Source organism: Hypanus sabinus, chromosome 9 (genome assembly GCF_030144855.1).
Source record: "Hypanus sabinus isolate sHypSab1 chromosome 9, sHypSab1.hap1, whole genome shotgun sequence".
NCBI lineage: Eukaryota > Metazoa > Chordata > Chondrichthyes > Myliobatiformes > Dasyatidae > Hypanus > Hypanus sabinus.
The window spans coordinates 91,416,253-91,439,470 of record NC_082714.1 but is presented as its reverse complement, the minus strand read 5'-3'; the positions used below and the strand labels follow the sequence as shown (position 1 = coordinate 91,439,470).

General features: G+C 42.6%; 1 pseudogene; it reads left to right on the top strand.

The window, feature by feature from the left end:
• The window catches only part of LOC132399627 (transcription factor 12-like), a 168,151-nt pseudogene that overhangs the window by 136,934 nt on the left and 7,999 nt on the right, over nt 1–23,218 (top strand).

Below are 23,218 nucleotides of genomic sequence, written 5' to 3'. Positions count from 1 at the left end.
AACTGAAGATCAGGTTTTTTTCACTCGTGAGTGGTGTGAATGTGGAATTTTCTTCCATAGGAAGTGTTTGGGGAGAAGAGAGATGTATTTAAGGGATAGCTGGATAAAATACGCGAGGAAGGAAGGATTTGTAAATGGGGTCAATATGAAGGAGGAAAAGCACAATAATTGAGCATTAACTAAGTACTAGATCCTTTTTCATAAACTAAGTAGCTCAAATCTAAGCTTCACACTGTGTTCAGTACACCATAAGGTGTAGGAGTATAATAAGGCCTTTCAGCCCATCAAGTCTACTCTGCCATTCTATCATAGCTGATTTATTCTGTATTACTTATTATTCTTCTCAACCCCATTCTCCTGCCTCCTATCCATACCTCTGAAACCCTTATTGATGAAGAATTTATCGACCTTTGCTTTATATATACCCAGTGACCTGACCTCCACAGCCATCTATGGCAATGAATTCCACAGATTCACCACTCTCTGGTTAAAGAAATGCTCCTCATCTCTGTTCTAAAGGTATATCCTGAGGCTGTGCTCTCTAGTCCTAGACTCTCCCACTACAGGAAATGTCTTGTCCATGTCCACTCCATCAAGGCCCTTCAATATTTGATAGGTTTCAATGAGATCTCACCCCATTCTTCTAAACTCCAGTGAGTACATCACCAAACTCTCCTCAGACACTAACACTTTCATTCCTGGAATTATTCTCATGAACCTTCTCTGGACACTCTCTAATACCAGCACATCGTTTCTTAAAAAAGGGGCCCAAAACTACTCACAATACTCCAAGTGCAGTGCCTTATAAAGCCACAGCAGTACATCCTTGCTTTTATATTCTAGTCCTCTCAAAATTAGTGCTAACACCGCTTTGCCTTCCTCACCACTGACTCAATCTGCAAATTAACCTTTCGGGAATCCAAAATGCATGACCATACACTTCTCAACATTATATCCAATCTGCAACTTTTTTGCCCATTCTCCCAATCTGTCTAAGTGCTTTTGCAGACACCCTGCTTCCTCAACACTACCTGCCCCTCCATTTATCTTCGTATCATCCGCAAACTTGACCACAAAGCCATCAATTCCATCATCCAAATCATATAATGTGGAAAGAAGTGGTCCCAACATCAACCCCTGCAGAACACCACTAGTCACTGGCAGCCAACCCTTTATTCCAACTCTTTGTCTCCTGCCAGTCAGCCAATCTTCTATCCATGGTAGCATCTTTCCTGGAATACCATGCACTCTTATCTTGTTAAACAGCCTCATGTGCCCTTGTCAAAGGCCTACTGAAAATCCAAGTAAACAACGTCCTCTGACTCTCCTTTGTCAATCTTGCCTGTTATTTTCTCAAAGAATTCTGATAAATTTGCCAGGCAAAATTTTGCCTTAAAGAGACCATGTGTCTCCAAGTACCACAAAGCCTCATCATTAATAATGGACTCCAACATTTTCCCAGCGACTGAAGTCAGGCTAAGTTTTTTTCCTGTCTTCCTCACTCTTTAAAGACTGGATTAACATTTGCAATTTTCCAGTCCTCCAGAACCATTCCAGAATCTGGTGATTTCTGAAAGATCATTACTAATGCCTCCACTATCTCTTCAGCTGCCCCTTTCAGATTGCTGGGGTGTAGTCTATCTAGTCCAGGTGACTTCTCTACCTTCAAACCTTTCAGCTTCTTAAACACCTCCTCCTTAGTAATAGCAAACACTTCTGTGCCCTGACACTCCTGCATTTCTGGCATTCTGCTAGTGTCTTCCACAGTGAAGACTGATGCAAAATACTTACTAAATTCCTCTGCCATTTATTTGTCCCCCATTACTACCTCTCCAGCATCATTTTCCAGCAGACCAATATCCACCCTAGTCTCTCTTTTATTCTTTGTATATAACCATACAACAATTACAGCACGGACACAGGCCATCTTGGCCCTTTTAGTCCGTGCTGAACGCTTACTCTCACTTAGTCCCACCTACCTGCACTCAGCCCATAACCCTCCATTCCTTTCTTGTCCTTATACTTATCCAATTTTTTTTTAAATGACAATACTGAACCTGCCTCTACCACTTCGACTGGAAGCTTGTTCCACACAGCTACCATTCTCTGAGTAAAGAAATTCCCCCTCATGTTACCCCTAAACTTCTGCCTCTTAACTCTCAACTCATGTCCTCGTGTTTGAATCTCCCCTACTCTTAAATGGAAAAAGCCTATCCATGTCAACTCTATCTATCCCCCTCATAATTTTAAATACCTCTATCAAGTCCCCCCTCAACCTTCTACGCTCCAAAGAATAAAGACCTAACTTGTTCAACCTTTCCCTGTAACTTAGGTGCTGAAATCCAGGTAACATTCTAGTAAATCTTCTCTGTACTCTCTCTAATTTGTTGACATCTTTCCTATAATTCAGTGACCAGAACTGTACACAATACTCCAAATTCGGCCTTCCCAATGCCTTGTACAATTTTAACATTACATCCCGACTCCTATATTCAATACTCTGATTTATAAAGGCCAGCATACCAAAAGCTAACTTTCAAAAATAATAGAACTGCAACTTGTAAGTACATCAATTAGTAATAAAGTTATACTTCAAAAGAAATTCCAACATCCTCTTGTTCTGAAGAGACCTAGGCGAAGTACACCATTGTCACAAGACAAGCATCTAAATAATACTATTTACAATGAAGCATTCAAAGCAGCAAACAGATGCCTACAGCAAATCATCTATTTACACAGTGTACCTCCTGTGGCCACTGAGTGCACGTTTGTGCTCTTCTGCTGCTGTAGTTCATCAATTCAAGGATCAATGTGTTATGCGTTCAGAGATGCTCTTCTGCACACCACTGCGGTAATGAAAAATAACCATTCTATCGCCCTCTAGTCAGTTTAAACCGGTCTGGCCAGTCTCCTCTGACCTCTCTCATTTCTTCCTTAATCCTCTTTTATATTACTGGCTAGCTTACATATTTCAGCCTTTCTCTCCTTATGGTTTTTTAGTTGCCTTCTGTTTTTAAATATTTCCCAATTCTCTGACTTCTCACTAATTTTTGCTGTATCATGCCCTCTTTTTTGCTTTTATGTTGGCTTTGACTTCCCTTGTCAGCTGTGGTTTTCTCATCTTTTAGAATACTTCTTCATCTTTGGAATGTATTTATCCTGTGCCTTCCAAATTACTCCCTGAAGTTCTAGCTATTGTTGTTCTGCTGTCATCCCTTCTAGTGATCCATTTCTATCGTCTTTGCCAGCTCCTCTCTCGTGCCTCTGATTCCCTTTATTCCACTATAATATTGATACATTCCTTCTCAAATTGCAGGGTGAATACTATCATATTATGAGTAATTTATTATTCCTCTCAGCTGCTCTCTCCTACTTTCTCCCCATAACCCTTAACACTCTTACTACTCAAGAACCTATCAACCTCTGCTGTAAATATCCCCAATGACTTCAAAGTTCGAAGTAATTTTATTATCAAAGTGGATATAAGTCACCATGTACATCCCTGAGATTTGTCTTCTTGTGGGCAAACACAGTAAATCCGAGAAACACAATAGAATCAATGGAAGACCGCACCCAACAGGATGGACAAAAGACAACAAACTGTGCAAATACAAAAAGAAAAAATAAGAAATAATAATAATAAATAAATAAATGTAGAGAACATGAGATGAAGAGATCTTGAAAGTGAGTCCATAAGTTGTGGGCGCAGTTCAGTGATGGGGCAAGTGAATTTGAGTGAAGTGATCCCCACTTGTTGAGGGGTAATAACTGTTCCTGAACCTGCTGGTGTGGATCCTGAGGCTCCTGTGCCTTCTTCCTGATGGCAGTTGTGAGTAGAGAGCATGACCTGGATGGTAGGAGTCCTTAATGATGGATGCCACTCTCCTTTGACAGCTTTCCATGCAAATGTGCATTACCCATGATGGACTGGGCTGTATCCACTAGTTTTTTGTAGGATTTTCCATTCAAAGGCATCGGGGTATCCATACCAGGCTATGATGCAGCCAGTCAATATACTCTCCACCACATATTTACAGAAATTCATCAAAATGTTAGTTGTCACGCCAAATCTTCGCAAACTTCTAATAAAGCAGAGGAACTGCATTGCTTTCTTCGTAATTGCACTTGCATGCTGAGCCCTGTACAGATTCTCTGAAGTGATAACACTGAGGAATTTAAACTTGCTGACCCTTTCCACCTCTGTTGCCCCAATGAAGACTTGCTTATGCACGTCCAGATTCCTCGTCCTGAAGTCGATAATGAGCTCATTGGTCTTGCTGACACTGATTGATCTAGTTGATGAGAGCCAGATTTGCAGTCTCCCTCCTATATGCTGATTTGTCACCACCTTTGAATCAGCCAGTGACAGTGGTGTTGTCAGCAGCTTACATGTGGCATTGGAGCCGTGCTTAGTCACACAGTCATAGGTGTAAAGCAAGAAGAACAGGGGACTGGGCACACAGCCTTGTGGTGCGTCTGTGCTGATGGAGATTGTGCGGGAGATGATGTTGTCAGTCCAAACGTGCCTCACACAAGGCAATTCTCCCTCAGCACTACTCCTCAGTCAATGCTAGAGCCTCAGCACTGGCCTGCTCAAGGCATGATACCCCTTTGGCACTTTGAGTATGCCTGCAAGAAAATGAATGTCAGGGTTGTATATGGTGTCATATTTGTACTTCAATAATAAATTTACTCTGGAAAAAGAACTTTCTCAGCACCTGCCCTTTGCTGGTGTGGCCCTCCCTCACCACTGCACGAAGAGTATTGCCCCGGTTTAATCATTCAACCCTTTGAAATGAATCCTGAACCTGGATTCTTTACATACAAGAATGTTAATCACTGACACTTGAACTTTGATGGAACGTCTCAAGCTGTGTGTATTGAGGAAGCTTTAAGAGATTGTTTTGGGGGGGGGGGGGTGGTTTGGAGCAAAGTTGAGTATATCACCGCAGTGTCTGTGTTCTAATAAAAAATCGATGGCTGTAAACACTTTAGGACATTTTGGGGTTATGATACATTGTACAGAATTATTGTTGTCCTCGAGTTGTCTGCATTAGAGCACAGAAGTGTGGGCCTCAAGTTTTCTGTTTCCTGCATCACACACAAAATGCTGGAGGAATTTATGAGGTCTCGCAGCATCCATGGAGATGAATAAAAGATTGCTATTTTGCGTCAAGATCCTTCATCTTCATGAATGCTAATGAAGAGTCGTGGCCTGATACATTGACTGTGTATTCTCTCCATAGATGCTGCCTGACCAGCCGTGTTCTTCCAGCAATTTATGTGTTGATCTGTATTTTTCAGCATCTCTTGTGTCTATATCTCTGTTTAGCACCTGTTGGGGTGCACTAGGGGGACTTCCACCCACAGCTTCTCCCATTTCATCACATCCCCTGAGCAGCTGGAGATCTGAGTTACAGGGAAAGGTTGAATAGGTGAGGACTTTATTCCCTGAAGTGTAGGAGAATGAGGGGAGATTTGATGGAGGCATACAAAATTATGAGGGATATAGAGAGGGTAAATGCAAGCATGCTTTTTCCACTGAGGTTGGGTGAGACTAGAACTACAGTTTATAGTGTAAAGGTGGAAGATGAGGGGGAGCTTCTTCACTTAGAGGGTGGTGAGAGTGTGGAACAAGCTGCCAGTACAAATGGTGGATGTGGATTCGATTACAACATTTAAGAGTGTTTTGGAAGGTATGGTGGACTATAGTGCAGGTGTGGGTCAATAGGACTAGATGAGTCAATGGGCCTGTTTCTGTGGTATAATGCTCTATGACTCCAGAGTAAAGAGAAAAGTAGCCCTTTTGTGGGCTGAAAAACCTCTTTCTGTGCTGTAAAGTTCTGTGACTGCAGACACTAACATGGAGAAAAGTCACAGAAGCGTTCTCAATCCCAATGATACAGGTAGTAGGCTCACTGCTTCACAGTACTAGAGTCCTGGGTATAAGACCATAGGAGCAGAATTAGGCCATTCAGCCCATTGAGTCTGCCCTGCCATTCTAACATGGTTGATTTATTACCCCCTCAACTTGATTCACCTGCCTTCTCCCTGTAACCATTGACACCTTGATTAATCAAGAACGTATCATCTCCACTTTAAATATACCCAATGACTTGGCCCCCCACAGGTATCCATGGCAATGACCATGTAAGTATTGAAGCATTTCCTGCTTTGAGAGACATGATACACCCTTAATAGGTGAGTGATATCCAGTTTTCCAAAGTTGATGACACCATCAATCCTTGGATTATGGCCAATCAGGTAATGGAAATTAGTCCTTACATAATTCACAAATTACCACTTGAAACTTAGAGTTACAGAGTAAAATTCACTCCTGGATTTTATGAACATTTTATACATTCATCAATGCATGTTTCTTGATGGATGTGAGGCTTCACATTCAGGAAAATCGCAATACCATAAGACATTGGAGTAGAATTAAGCTTCTCAGCCCATCAAGTCGGCTCTGCCATTCTATCATGGCTGAATTATTGTCCCTCTCAACCCAATTCTCCTGTAACCTTTGACACCCCAACTGATCAAGAACCTATCAAACACCACTTTAAAAATACCCAAATCACTTGGCTTGTACAGCTGTGTGTGGCAATGAGCTCCACAGACCCTGACCCTGGGTTTGTCTATGGAGTTTGCATATCCTCCTTGTGACTACATGGGTTTCCTCCGGGTAACCTGGTTTCCTTCCACTTTCCAATGATGTACGGGATGATAAATTAATTGCCAGTTGTAAGGTCCCCCAAGCATTAAGATGGCACGGAGCAGTGACATCCATCAGGCCGTGGCTCAGACTTAGCTGTTTTTTTAGGTTCGTACAGGTGGTTTTGGGGACAGTGTTTAGGGACAGGGATGAAAGGGTGTTAGTTAGGAGTCAGGGGCAGTAAATGAAGGATCTGGACAGGAGTTCGAGTCCAGGTCAGGGTGCTCCGTGGTCAAATGTCAGCAATGCCATTCGTCTAGTCGGCTGGTGCTGAGGAGACCTGAATCTGATTAGATTTTGGGATTAATGTACATTGTTGATAACATATTCCCATCGGGCCGATGGGCTGCACTTCCCTATGACGCTATGACATCCCCCACTTTCTTTTGTTTCCCAGAATGGAGAATTGCATCCAACAGTTGAGATTATAAAATAAAGATTAACTTTATTTGTCATATGTACGTCAAAACATCCAGCGAAATGTGTCTTTTGTGTCAACAACCAGCACAGTCCGAGGATGTGCTGGGGCAGCCCTCAAGAGTTGCCATGCTTCCAGTGCCCACAACTTTCTAACCCTAACTCGTATGTCTTTGGAATGCGGGAGAAAACCCACACAGTCACGGGGAGAATGTACAAACTCCTTACAGGCAGTGGCAGGGAACTGAACTCTGATCGTTGGTGCTCTGAGGAGTTGTACTAACCGGGCCGCCCAAGAAGAGACTTTTATTTTGAAAGGGACCTTTGTGTGGAATGCTAATCACGACTGGTTGATGGATCTACCCTTCCCCCAACTACCCCCCCCCCCCCCGCCTTCCACGTCTCTCACTCCTCCTCCCTCACCCTATTAATACCAGCCCACTCCATTTCTCTGCCCACCCAAGCTCAGAAGCAGCAGCTGTATGTTAATGCAGAGTAACAATGAACAGAAACCTGATCTGGCCAGGCCAGGCTTGGTAAGAGTGAGCAGAGGCTCCAGCTGACTGTTTGCACACCTGCTGTCTGGCTTTTCCTGTTACTGCCCAGGGGGAGAAAAAAGTTTTGTTTTTATAACCAAAGACAAATTATCCCAACCTTCCTTTAAAATAAAGATATATTTTGTGAACTGCCATAGATGGGGTGGGGGTGGGAAATTTAACTACGATTTCATCTTCCTCTCTAATCAAAATGCTGCTCGGTGGCTGAGGGTTTTACTGGAGGGAGAGTGTGGGAAATCAAAGTTAAAGGCCCAAAGGTATAAAATAAAGACAAATGATTAACTGTATTTGTCACTTGTACAGCAAAGCATATGGAGAAATGCATCATTTATGTCAAATTAAATCAGCGAGGATGTGCTGGGAGGCAGCCTTTAAGTGTCTCCATGTTTCTGGCACCAACATAGCATGCCCACAACTCACTAACTCTAACCTGTACGTCTCTAGAATGTGGGGGGAAACCAGAGCGCCCGGAGGAAACCCACGGAGTCATTGTGAAAGATGCTACAGGGAGGCCAGGAATCATCCAGTCTGTCAAAGCTCAGTTCCTGCATCCTTCCACCCTTCCTCATTAACTCTCATCAACATTACTTTTTCCCATGTGTGCAGACTTAAAAACACCTGCGTTGCGCTGCATTTAGTAGCAGCATTATTCAAAGGAGCAGAATTAGGCCATTTGGCCTGTTGGATCTGTACTGCCATTCCGTCAGGGCCGACTTATTATCCCTCTCGACCCCATTCTCCAGTCTTCTCCCCATAACCTTTGATGCACTTACCGATTAAGAACCTGTCAACCTGCGCTTTGGGCACCATGATAGCATAGCGGTTAGCACAATCCTTTTACAACTCGTGATGTCAGAGTTCAATTCCGTCATTCACTGTAAAGAGTTCGTACATCCTCCCTGTGAATGCGTGGGTTACCTCCGGGTGCTATCGTTTCCTCCCACAGTTCAAAGACAGACCACTTAGTAAGTTAATTCATTTGTTCTTTTTGTGCCATGTGGGTGATCATGGTCTTTAAATGACTATGATTATTCCTGGCAAATTTTTTGACAGAAGTGGTTTAGCCTTTTTCTTTTTGCCTTCTTCTGGGCAGTGTCTTTACAAGACGAGTGACCCCAGGCATTACCAATACTCTTCAGAGATTGTCCAGCATTAGTGATACATAACTAGGACTTGTGATATTCACCACCTGCTCCCATGGTTTCACGCATCCGTGATTTGGGAGGGAAGCTAAGCAGGTGCTACACCTTGCCCAAGGGTGGCCTGCAGCCTAGTGGAGGGAAAGAGCACTTTACAACTCCTTTGGTAGAGACATATATTCACCCTGTAGGTTAACTGGTCATTGTCCTGCGATTAGACAAGGGTTAAATCAGTGGATTGTTTGGTGTGGCTCATTGGGCTGGAAGGGCCTGTTCCATGCTATATCTCTAAATAAGTAAATACACTCAGTCGCAAGTCTGATCCATTTTTTTTAAAGAAAATCCTCCCTGATTTTTTGGGTAAATATTAATTCTTTAACCAACTTCATTAAAATTCATGTTAGTCATCAGCACACCCCAGTTAATCAGCACAGCCCAGCAGTGCTTCCTCAGTTTTAACTGTGACTGCATTTCAAAAGTAATTTGTCCATCCTGAATCAATAGAAATCTAAGTCTTTTAAGTACCTGCTGTACTGTGCTGCATGCCTGTAAAAACTGCCGGCCCACAAAATACACACAAAATACACACTGCTGGAATGCAGCAGGCCAGGCAGCATCTATAAGAAGAAGTACAGTCGACGTTTCGGGCCGAGACCCTTCGTGTGTGTTGCTTGAATTTCCAGCATCTGCAGATTTCCCTGTGTTTGCAGCCCACAAAATAGTTGTGGTTAGCTTCTCATCCTGTTTATAACATTGAATTATTTCAATTATGAGCATTGTGCAGTGGGAAAACCATAAATGGGGAGTAAGGTGAGAGAATAATACATACATTAGGTGAGGTCTCAGCTCCATATTGCTATACAATGAGACCTGTTGGAAAAGTTGTAAGCATATGGTATCAGATCAGATATGGATGGCTCTTTCTGAAAGAAAAAAATTAATTAGAATTAGAAAAAGCATCATACTTATTAATCATACACACAAGAGTTTCTGCAGATGCTGGAAATCCAGTGTAATTCAAACACAAAATGCTGGATATAATCAGTAGATCAGGCAGCATCTATGGAGAGTTGATGCTTAAAGTTCAAAGTAAGTTTTTTATCAGATGTCACCAGGTACATCCCTAAGATTGATTTTCTTGCAGACATTCACAGTAAGTACAAAGAAACATCTTTGAATCAATGAAAATCCGTACACAAATTGGACAAACAACCCATGTGCAAAAGACAACGAAGTGTGCAAATACAAAGAGAAAAATAATGACAAATAAGTAAATAATAAATATCAAGAACATGAGATGAAGAGTTCATAAGTTGTGGGAACACTTCAGTGTTGGAGTGAGTGAAGTTATTCGAAGAGGGGTTTTAGGCTGCACAACCCTCAGCAAGGTTGAGCAGCAACTGTAAAGGAAAAGGAATCGTGGATCTTTTACGTTGAAACCCTCGATCAGGGCTGGTAAGATTTTTGGTCCATCGAACTGCGGTCCAAAATCAGTTTGATAATTCAGATGGAAAGAAAATACTCTGGTGGGAGAATTCAGAACATGAAGGCTGGAAAATTAAGCATAGGTTGTCAAGGGGCGTACGTTATGAAGCTTCATAGAGCTGGTGGTGGAAATCTGAAGCTCATCACCACTAGTATCTGAGAATAATCCTCTCATCCATTGGTAGGGAAATCTGATATCCTTACTCTGCAGAAATAGTACAAACACGAGCTTTGCAAAATAGCTCTGCACTGATTTTCAGCAGTCAGTTTTCATCCAGAAATAAGAGATAATTCATGGCACAAACAGGAAAAAATCTGCAGCTGTGGAAATCCAAGCAACACACACAAAATGCTGGAGGAATTCAGTGGAAAATCAATGAAAAAAGGTAAACAGTTGAATTTTCCATAGATAGATGCTGCCTGGCGTGCTGAGGTCTTCCAGCATTTTGTGTGTGTTGGTAATTCATGGCAGTGGCAGAGTTGAAAGGACTAGATAGAGTAGATATGGAGAGGAAGTTCCCTATGGTGGGGGAGTATAAGATCATAGGATGCAGACTCAGAATTGGGGGAGGGGTTGTTTTAGAACAGAGATGAGGAGGAATTTCTTTAGCCAGTGAGTGGTGAATCTGTGGAATTCTTTGCCACAGTGGATGCCAAGTCTTTAAGTATACAGTACATATGGCAGAGATTGATTCTTGATTAGTCAGGACATGAAGGGATATTGGGAAAAGGCAGGGGATTGGGACTGAGGGGGAAAATGGATCAGCCATGATGAAATCGTGGAGCAGATTTGATGGGCCAAATGGTCTAATTCTGCTCCTATATCTTATGATCTTATAGTATTATTATTAGAATATGTTGGTCTAGAACGATGCACAAGTGAGTGAATACTTTGTTCAGCTCAAAACATGTGAAAATTAGGTATATGCAGGATGTAACATGATAGCAACCATATCCAGATCTTGACATTTGTGTGTCTCTGATCTATGGATTTCAAGGGGGCTGCAAGGAAAAAACTTTGAAGCAGAAAGGGGTTTAAGATCAGGATTTCTCTGACAGTCAGGGAATTACAAGAAAAAAGGTTTGTGGGATGGCTGGAAGGTCTTGATATACCATGCAGTATCTCTAAAGTAAATTAAAGTTAAAGATTTGCACTGTTTTGGGTAAGGAACTGGGAAAATTGCTCTATTTCAGATGGGCCAAAGGGCCTCCTTTGTACCACAACTGGTTGATTGTAGAACAGCTTAGGGCAGATTAATATTCATTGTTGTTTGTAGTGACCCTGTTGGTTTCCGTTAATGGACTAGGCAATATTTAGCAGCACAGATCCATAGAAAACAGGGTTAAAGATCTTTCCTGTGGATTAAAGCCTTCCTTCAGCTTTCAAAGTACATCCTGGGCACTCTAATATGATCCCAGTATTTACTTTGACTTCTATCCCTCTTCCTTTCCAGTCGTGATGAAAGGACTCAGCCCAAACCATATATGCTGCATAGACTTCAGCATTTTCTGTGTCATGAGTCTACTTTGCCCAGGTGTACAATTCCGAAGCGCTGTTGACAGACTCTGACGCCACCAAGTGTTCTCAACTCAAACTGACAACTGCATTTTAAGTCTTTCCACGTTGTCAGAATTAGAATTAGAATCTGGTATATTATCTCTGACATGTGTCATGAAGTTTGTTCTTTTGCTGCAGAAGTACATTGCAATACATAAAAATTACTGAGTTACACTGAGAAGCACATAAAATAAATTAGTAGTGCAAAAAGAGCAAGTACTGAAGTAGTTTTCATTGTCTGTTCAGAAATCTGACGGTGGAGGGGAAAAAGCTGTTCCTAAAACATTGAGAGTGTGTCTTCAGGCTCCTGTACCTCCTCCTCGATGGTAGCAATGAGAAGAGGACATAAAAAGAGAGAAAATGGGTGTCCTTATTGATGGATGCCGCCTTCCTGAGGCATCACCTTTTGAAAATGTCCTCAGTGATGGGGAGTCTAGTGCCCATGACGAAGCTGACTGAGTTTACAACTTTCTGCAGCTTTTTCTGATCCTGTGCAGTATTCCCTCCCGCATACCAGACAATGGTGCAGCCAGTCAGACTGCTTTCCACAGCAGTCGGCCCTCCTTATCCGCGAATTCCGCATGTGCGAATTCAACCAACCGCGAATCGCGAAAACCCAGAAGTGCTCTTCCAGCACTTGTTGTTTGAGTATGTGCAGACATTTTTTTCTTGTCATTATTCCCTAAACAATGCAGTGTAACAACCATTTTACATAGCATTTACATTGTATTAGGTATTATAAGTAACCTAGAGATGATTTAAAGTATACGGGAGGATGTGCGTGGGTTATCGTGGATCGGGATCGAAAAAATTGGAAGTTCTCTTACTAAGTAAGTCGGAGCAGGTACATCCGGTATTATTTAGTGTCAGTTGGTCAAATGTTTGCCTTAGTGTATAGTATATATTTTACCTTTCTATGCATATAAAATACTTAAGTACGTATGTTTCAGCGCCGGGCTCGGGAACGGAAGTTCTCGGGACTCGGGACAGATTGCCCCCGAGTGTGATCTCCACCGTGCCGGGTTGATGTGGAGGATCAAAAACCCAATAATTAAACCACTGTGTTGCTTAGTAATAATTGCAGCTTTCATCGGGGCAGAGCCTTTCTCACTTTATCCTTTAAAATTGTTCCGATCATTGACCAACGTAGCCTAACACTTTTCTAATGACCGATGGTGTTTCACCTCTTTCAGATCGCTTTATTATTTCCATTTTATTTTCAATCGTGTTCGTGATTATTTTCGCAAACAGAAACACTGCGGATCCATATCTCTACCGCCGGGTCCTAATGTACACCGCACTGTGTCAGGTTAAATAAGGGACTTGAGCATCCGTGAATTTTGGTATCCACGAGGGGTCCCAGAACCAATACTCCATGGATAAGGAGGGCTGACTGTACATCCACAGAAAATTGTTGGAGTATTTGGTGACATACCAAATCACCTCAGACTCCTAATGAAGTATAGCTGCTGTCATGCCTTCTTTGTATTGGGCCCAGGATAGATCTTAAGAAATATTGACACCCATGAACTTGAGAGAGCTGCTTTCTTGACCTTAGGTTGTCCTAGCACCTTACAACCAGGAGTTACTTTTTGAAGTGTCTCTGTTGTAATGTGGACACAGAACAGCCAATTTGTGTACACCTAGCTCAAACAACCCTGATATCACCTGCTTGCGGTTATGGGATAATACAGATAATTTTCCTACTCTCCCCTTCAAAAAAACAATTTCCTCATGCCTAAGAAGCCAGCTGGAACTTTGTTTTAATGTCTCAGAGTTCAGCACTGCCTCCATTACACTGCTCCAGTTAGTCCCACTGCTATTCACACAATTAGACCCTCCTTTGAAACTCCTCCTGTGCTCGGCTCCCTCAGAACAGCACGATGCCCTTCCAGAGCTCTGGACTGGGAGTTGAACCCAGAACTTTAGGAATTGTGCTACTCACTGAACTAAAGCTAATGAGAGCCACAGAGCAATGTTGCACAGGAAACAAACCCTTCAAACCAACTCCTTCATGCTGACCAAATTGAGCCTGAATTTGGCCCACATCCCTCTAAACCTTTCCTATCTGTGTACCTGTCCAAAAGTTAATTTTCGTAACTGTATCCATCTCTACCACTTTCTCTGGAAGCATGTTCCATTTACCCGCCAACCTCTTTGTGGAAAAAAATTACCCCACAGGTCCCTTTTAATCTTATAAACCACCTGCATGCATGTGCACGTGTGCGCGCGCGCGCACACAGACACACACGCACACACACATACACATGCACGCATACACACACACACACTCACGCACACACACACACAAACACACACACACGCGCACACACACACACTCACACAGACAAACAGACACACACACGCACACACAGATACACACTCACACAGACACACATACACACACACACACACACACACATACACACACACACTCACACACTCTCTCTCACACACACACACACACACACACACACACACACACACACACACACACACACACAGACACACACACACACACACACACACAGGTATGCCTTCATCTAAACATTAAAAATTTAAAATAATCTTTATTTGTCACATGTACATTGAACTATATAGTGAAATGTGTCATTTGAGTCAACGACCAACACAGTTGAGGATGTGCTGGAGACAGCCTACAGGTGTCACATGCTTCTAGCACCAAAATAACATGCCCACAACTTAGTAACCCTAACCCATATGTCTTTAGACTGTGCAAGGAAATTGGAGTGCCCAGAGGAAACTGGCATGATCACAGAGAGAATGTACAAATTCCTTACAGACTGCGACAGAAATTGAAGCCTAATCTTATTACTGGCGCTGTAGAGCACTGCACTAACCACTATGCTATCGTGCCACTCAGTACTGGTCCTAACCTTGTCTTCTGCTTTTCTTTCACAGGCAACCACTCATCGGGACGATGCAGCAAGTGTCCACTCTAGTTTGACGGGTCTGCCCACTGTGGTGTCTGCAGCCTTAGCAGCAGCAGGGCTCAATCACCAGGCTCAGGATGTGTGCCGAGGTAAGGTGAAGCAAAAATCAATTCCACTGATGTCACTGGCATACTTATTTATTTTTGTGAATTTATAGATGTTTATGTCTCTGCACCCGTATTGCTGCTGCAAAACAACAATTCTCATGTCATATGTCAGTGATGCATGCTAGCATAGCAGTCAGCATGATGCTATTACAGCTCAGGCCGTTGGAGTTCAATTCCAGCATCCTTTGTGAGCAAGTGTGTACATTCCTTCTCGTGTGCATGGGGGCTTTCTCCGGGTGCTCTGGTTTCCTCCCACAGTACTGGTTAGTAGGTTAATTGGTCCTGTGATTAGGCCAAGGTTATATCAGTGGGTTGCTGGGCAGTGTAGTTCGAAGGGTCAAAAGACGCTGTTCTGCTCTGTATCTGTAAATAAACAGATTGTAGAAAGGTACAGTGCAACAACTGGCCATTTGGCCCATCTAGTCCATTCTGAACCACTTAAACTGCCTACTCCCATCGACTACTCGTCAACACTCTCACAACCCTCTGAGTGAAGACGTCCCCCTTCATGTTCCCCTTAAACTTTTCACCTTTCACCCTTAACCCATGACCTCTGTAGTCCCACCCAAGTTCAGTGGGAAAAGCCTGCTTGTGTTTACCCTACCTATACCCTTCATAATTTTGTTTACATCCATCTAATCTCCTCTCAGTGTTCTATGTTCCAAGAAATAAAGTCCTAACCTGTTCAATCTTTCTTTGTAACTCAGGTCCTTCAGATCCAGCAACATCCTTGTAAATTTTCTCTGTACTCTTTTGATATTATTTGCATCTTTCCTGTTCGTAGGTGACCAAGGCTGCACACAATACTCTGAATTAGCCTCACCAGCTTCAACATTAAATCCCATTTCATGTACTCAATACTTTGATTTATGAAGACCAATGTATCTTAATAAATAAAATTTGGTAGAGGCTGCAGTATAAGCAGAAAGAGCATAAGGTGTGGAATTCGGGGGTTATGGGTGCTTTCTCCAGTCGGTTGTTGAGTTAGAGATTGATGTGAGAGTCAGCACTGAGTTAATGGGCCAAACGATCTTTTTTGATGTATATGAGATAATCTAAAACCACAAGGCTACTGAACAGCTTCCTCCCACAGGCAGTCAGACTGCTAAACAGCTGCTCTACCTGACTCTGTTTTGGACACTTTTAACTTGCACTGGACACTTATAACTTGATTTTAGCTGACATGTGGCTGTTGTGTTTTACTATTTATTGTTATGTTTATTATTTAGTGTTGCGCTTGTTGTGTTATGATTGCACTGCTCCTGGGAAACGCTGTCTCATTCTGCCCTGCAGAGCTGATGTACGGTTAGCATGGCAATAAAGTTTTTGAATCTTGAATCTTGAAAGAAATCTTTCCTGCATCGTAGTGATTTATACATTCAGGCACAGTAGTGTCATAGAAGCATCAGATGGGATGAATCGTGGCTTTGTTTGTTTGAGGAAGGTTAGGCAAGACACAATATTGATCCTGACTAAAGTGAAGTTGAGTGCTTCTCCTTTAAGATCCCTTTATCTCGGCTGAACTGTGACTGTCTTTTTTATAGAAGAAGAGTACAGTACAGGAACAGGCCATTTGCCCCACAATGTTGTGCCAAACCTATTAAAAAGCAAATCAGAAGTACTCAAACACCTATCTACACTGTGTCTATATCCTCCCATCTGATATCAATGTGCATCTGCAAACGTCTGTAGTGTATTTGACTCTACCACCATACCAGCCAGCACATTCCAGGCATCTGGTACTCTCCGAGTAAAAAACTTACTCCTCACATTCCCCTCAAACCTACTCCCTCTCACCTTCAATGCGTGCTCTCTGCTATTAGATATTTTTACCCTGGGAAAAAGATGCAAAGACACTCTCTGTCCACTCTATCTATGCCGCTCATAATCTTGTAAATCTGTATCAGATCTCCCCTCAGCTTCCAGCACTCCAGAGAAAACAACCCAAGTTTATCCAGTGTCCTCTAAACCAGGCAGCATCTGGTAAACCTCTTCTGTACCCTCGCCAAAGCCTCTACATCCTTCCTAAAGTGGGGTGACCAGAAATGTATGCAATTCTCCAGATGAGGCCTAACCAGAGTCTTATAAAGTTGCAACATCACCTCCTGACTTTTGAACTCAATTCCTTGACTAACAAAAGCAAGCATTCCATAAGCCTTCTTAAACACCTTGTCCACCCTTGTAGCCACTTTTAAGGAGCTATGAACTTAGATCCCAGGATTTTCTCTGCTCAACGAAAGACCTTGCCCTTAACAATGTACTGTCTGCTTGCAACACCTCACATTTACCTGGGTTGAACTCCATCTGCTATTTCTCAGCCCATATCTGCAAATGGTCTATATCATACTGTATTCATTGCCAGTCCTCTGCACTATCCACAGCTCCACCAATCTTGGTATCATCCGCAAATTTACTAATCCACCCATCTACATTTTCATGCAGGTCACTGATATACATCACAAGCAGCAGAAGTCCCAGCACAGATCCCTTTGAAACTCCACTAATTGCAGGCTCCAGCTTTAATAAGTCCCTTCAACCACTGTCCTCTGTCTACTATGTGCAAGCCAGTTCTGAATCCAAACAGCCAATTCACCGTGGACCATATACATCTTAATCTTCTGGATTAGCCTCCCATGGGGGACTTAGTTTTGGTCTCTCTTTTGGTATCACAATATCAAATTTTACATGATCACATTTTTAAGAATATTTCAGTTGTGTTAAGTTGTCAATTAGCTCCATGAAATTTGGAAAAAACTAAGCTTCTTGACTGATAGTGGTCTTGATATGTTTTAGCTGCTTTCACGTCAGGATCGCAGGCGCTCTCTTCCACCATCTCCACAGAGACCAAAGGAGATGAGAAGGAGAAGGAGAACAGCTTGAGCTCCCAGCTGGAAGATGACTTGTCAGAGGATGATGATGGCGAGGATCACAGGAAAGACAAATCAGGACGCAGCCGATCAAGGTAAAGAAGGCATGGGGAGATTTAAGGTTGACAAAAGAGCAAAGAGGTCATTATCAACTAGAGATCGGCTCAGGTTTAATACTTAAACCCGAGCTCTGTTCAAGTATCTTCCTAGTCATCACCATTAATATAATAATCTCACATGAATTATTACTAAATGAGTCATCCTTACCTGGATAAAATATTCAGCAGGTCAGAAGGTCACAGTTCAATTCTGAATGTTGTGGCATGGTAATGTAGCAGTGCCAGCTATGAATGGATCAGAGTCCAGTTACCATTGCTCTCTGTAAGGAGTTTGTATGTTCTTCCCATGACTGCACGGGTTTCCTCCGGGTGCTCCGGTTTCCTCTCATATTCCAAAGATGAATGGATTAGGGTTAGTATGTTGTGGGCATGCTCTGTTGTTGCCAGAAGCATGGCGGTACTTGCGGGCTGCCCCCAGCACATCCTCAGATAGGTTGGTCATTCAAGATTCAAGATTGTTTAATGTCATTTCCTATACACAAGTGTAAAGGAGAGCAAAATAATTGTTACTCCAGATCCAATGCAGCACAAAATTACACAAATAAAGAACACAGTATTAATAATAAAAACACAATAAATATAAATACATTAAATTAACATATAAATAGATTGATTGTATGTCCATAAAGTGATGCTAGGCTGAACATAAAGTAACTGACGGGAAATATTAAAGTATATGTGCAGTAAGCGGGTGGAGGTATTGATCAGTCTGACTGCTTGGGGAAAGTAACTGATTTTGAGTCTGGTGGTCCTGGCGTGGATGCTACGTAGCCTCCTCCCTAATGGGAGTGGGACAAACAGTCCATGAGCAGGGTGGGCAAGATCCTTCATGATGTTACTGGCCCTTTTCTGGCACCCTTCTGTGTGTCCTTGATGGTGGGTAGGCTGGTGCAAAAATGCATTGGCAGTTTTGATAACTCATTGTAGAGCCTTCCTGTCCACCACAGTGCAGTTTCTGTGCAGTGCAGTGATACAGCATGTTAAGACAAACAATGTATTTCACTGTATATTGAAATATACATGTGACAAATAAAGCCAATCTTCACTTTATTAGATTTGTACCCAGTCCAAACTGGACCTTAGAAACAAACACAGGTCATTAGAGCAGTGAGAATTTACACTGCCCGTAGTGTCACAATGCTGCCCTAATGCCAGATTAAGAGATGGTCATTGTGAAGATCATTAGGAAGTAAGGCCACGGAGTGACCAAAAAGACCAATGTGTCCTACCTGTCCCAGTGTATCTCATGAATGTTTTCCATAGCCTTCCCCGTTTCATGATGTCTTTCCAATAGCTATTTGACCACAACTGCACTCAATACCCCAAGAGTGATCTCACCATTGACTTGTACAGTTCCACATTACACCTTTAGGAGCTGTTTGCCCTCTATCAAGATCCATACAAAAGGAAATGCTGAGACTTTATAAGACATCGGTCAGAGTACATTTGGAGTATTGTGAGCCAATTTGGGCCCCCTATCTAAGAAAGAACGTGCTGGCATTCGAGATGGTCTAGGACCATTGGGCACAGACTCAGAATTGAAAGAATGACCATTTATAAGTGTTGAGGAGGAATTTCTTTAGCCAGAGGGTGGTGAATCTGTGGAATTTATTGCCACAGATGGCTGTGTAGGCCAGGTCATTGGTTATATTTAAAGAGGAGGTTGGTAGGTTCTTGATTAGTCAAGGTCAAAGGGTTTGGGGAGAAGGCAGGAGAATGGGGTTGAGAGGGATAATAAATCAGCCATGATGGAATGGCGGAACAAACTCGATGGGCAAAATGACCCAATTCTGCTCCTGTGTCTTAAGGTTTTATATTTAACTGAGTACATCTTTTGCCACAGGTAGATGCAAAGATCTCATGATACATTATCAAAGAAAGCCAATGATATTCTCCTCAGTGTCTTGGGGCCAAAAGTTATCTCCTAATCAACATCACTAAAATAGATGGTCACATCGGCTGAATATTGAAGTAGATTCATCTCCTGTATTTTGCTCCTTTTATTGCAAGGAATAACAGTTTATTCTGAATTCTGTTGTTGTTTTTAACTTGTATTCCCTCAATATGCAAATACCTCAGTACACATGACAATGATAAACCAAGTTAATAGATTACCACATACAACAAATATTAGAATTAAATATATTAGAAAAAAGGCCCATCATTTTCAGACCTGCACGGTTTCCACCCAACTAACAGGAGTCATCTGCCACTCATTTCCAACTCATCACCTGCAGTCTGTTAAACCCAGCACTTATCCACAGTACTTGCTCACCCATCGAACCAGCCAGTTGCTCGTAGCCTTCAGTTATTTTGTCATGTTTAGTATCTCCTGTTTTGTGGCCCCTTGTGGCGTGTTATTTTGCAGTTTATCAGTAAAGTATTGTTCACTGCTAAATTGTCTCCGCTGTTCTGCTTTGAGGTCAAGCCTCCTCTACATTTGCTGACAATTCTTGTTTCTTATGCTGTCCTTCATAGCTCTCTGGAGTAGAGAATTCCAGAGATTCAAACCATTCAAGTGGAGCAGTTTAGCAGTATGTGTCCTCCTACTCTGGTTTAAGCTCTTAATAATCCATCCCTCTCAGTATTAAACCTCTGCGAGATCTCTCAGTCTGGTCATGTTCAGTGTGGCTCAGAATCCACAAACACGGTCAGTGACCAGGTGAATCTTGGAGCATCCATCTCAGCCCCAGTTCGGGATGGACTGTATGTCAGTATGTGGGGGTGGGGGAGGAGTGGTGTTGATGGAACGGAGCCAAGTTCTTACCTTCCCCCTGAACCAGAGGGTCAGGGGTGCCCACTGTGACAACCAGCCTCTCTAACCCCTGCTCAGACACAACAAAACATCACAGATCCTTTGGTGTCCTGACCATTGACTTCAGAGGTGATACACACACAGTGGCCATTCATGTACACCTGCTTGATGATGCAAATACCTAATCAGCCAATCACGTGCTAGTAACTCAATGCATAACAGCATGCAGACATGCTCAAGAGGTTCAGTTGTTGTTCTGACCAAACATCAGAATGGGGAAGCCTCCTCGACATTCCCTGACAATCATAGCTGTTGGATTTTTGAGAGAGCGATCTGAAAGGGAAGTTTCTGGAAGAAAAATGTTAAAGGTACAGAACCTGTTTGGATTTGTTCCAGCAATCACGAGGATGATGACTTGAATCCAGAGCAGAAGGCTGAGCGAGAGAAGGACCGGAGGATGGCAAACAATGCCCGTGAGCGCCTCCGCGTACGGGACATCAACGAGGCGTTTAAGGAACTGGGTAGGATGTGTCAGCTTCACATGAAGAATGATAAACCACAGACAAAACTTCTGATCCTCCACCAGGCTGTCTCTGTCATTCTGGGACTGGAGCAACAAGTCAGAGGTTAGTTGGAGAAATATACAATCACAATAAACATACACATGGTCACTTGTGCAAAACATATAAAATTGTACTCTGCTGTTGAGATTTGGTCCCACTGACTTCTGTGAGTATGCACTTTCAGTCACCACACTCTCAATGTGTTGTAACACACAATAACTTAGGAAAGTAAGGATAAAATCTACAGATGAATTTTCACATAAATGAAGTGCATAAATGAAATATTAACAGATACAGAACAGATTAACCGGTGACACTTTGAATGTGATGCAGCAGTGAGTTCAGAAGCCCAACGGCTTGAGGGAAGAACTTGTTTCCCATCCTGACTCTTCTTGTCTTTATGCATCGGGGTCTCCTGCCTGAAGGTAGAAAGTCAAAGGGGATGCTGGATGGATGGGTGGGATCCTTGATAATACTAAGGGCCCTGAGTACTGATAAATGTCCCCAGTGGATGGTAGGGAGATTTCAGGCATTTTCACTGCTCTCTGTAGGTTCTTCCGGTCTGATGCTCGGCTGCTCCCATACCAAATGGAGATGCAGCTTGTCAGGACGCTCTCAATGGCGCTCCTGTAAAATTCAGTTAAGATGTGGAGGTGGGTGAAGGGCAGCCTCGCTTGCTTCAATCTCCTTAGGAAGTGCCTTCTTGTTCAGGGAGGTGATGTTGAGGGACATCAACAAGGATGTAAGAAATGAGTACAGGTGTGAATCATGATTGATTTTAAACACTTTCTCACCCGTCCCCCATATCCCTCCACTTCCCCCGTATCTATACCCTCAATCTTGACCTTGATTGAGTTCGGTAACTAAACATCCACAATGTTCAAAGTTCAAAATAAATTTATTATCAAGTACATATAGATGACCCAGAGATTCGTTTTCATGAGGCCATTCACAGTAGATCCAAGAAACGTAATAGAGTCAATGAAAGACAACACCCAATAGGACAGACAAGCAACCAGTGTGCAAAAGACAACAAACTGTGCAAGTACAAAAGGAAAAAAAATAAATGAGCAATAAATATTGAGAACATGAGATTAAGGATCCTTCAAAGTAAATCCATTGGTTTTGGGAACAGTTCATTGATGGGCTACTGACGTTGAGTGAAATTGTCCACACAGGTTCAGAAGCCTGATGGTTGAGGGGTAATAACTGTTCCTGAGGCTCCTGTACCTTTTACACGATGGCAGCAGTGACAAGCGAGCAGGGTCTGAGTGGGGTGGGTCTTTGATGATGGAAGCTGCTTTCCTGTGACAGTGCTCCATGTAGATGTGCTCAATGGTGCATGGTCTCTACAGCAGAGACTTCCAAGGATTCACAAACACTTGAACATTACAGAACTGTACAGGCCTTTGGCCAATGACATTGTACCAATCTTTTAATCTAATCTAAGATCAAACTATCCCTTCCCTCTCACATAGCCCTCCACTTTTCTATCAACCATGTGCCTTTACCATCACCCCTGACAGTGTGTTCCACACACCCACCACTTTCTGTGTAAAATACCTACTTCTAACATGCACACTATACACTCAGTGGCTACTTTATTAGGTACACCTAATAGTTAATGCAAATATCTAATCAGCCAAGCATGTGGCAGCAACTCAATGTATAAAAGCATGCAGATAAGCTCAAGCAGTTCAGTTGTTCAGAACAAACCAGAATGGGGAGGATATGTGATCTAAGTAACTTTGACTGTGGAATGATTACTGGTGGCAGATCAGTGGTTTGAATATCTCAGAAACTACTGGTCTTGTAGGGTTTTCACACACAACATTCCAGAATTTAAAAAAAAAACATCCAATGAGTAGCAGTTCTGTGGGTGAAAATGCCTTGTTAATGAAGGATGTCAGAGGAGAATGGACAGACTGGAACATGACAGTAACTCAAATAACTAAACATTATAACAGGTGTGTGTAGAA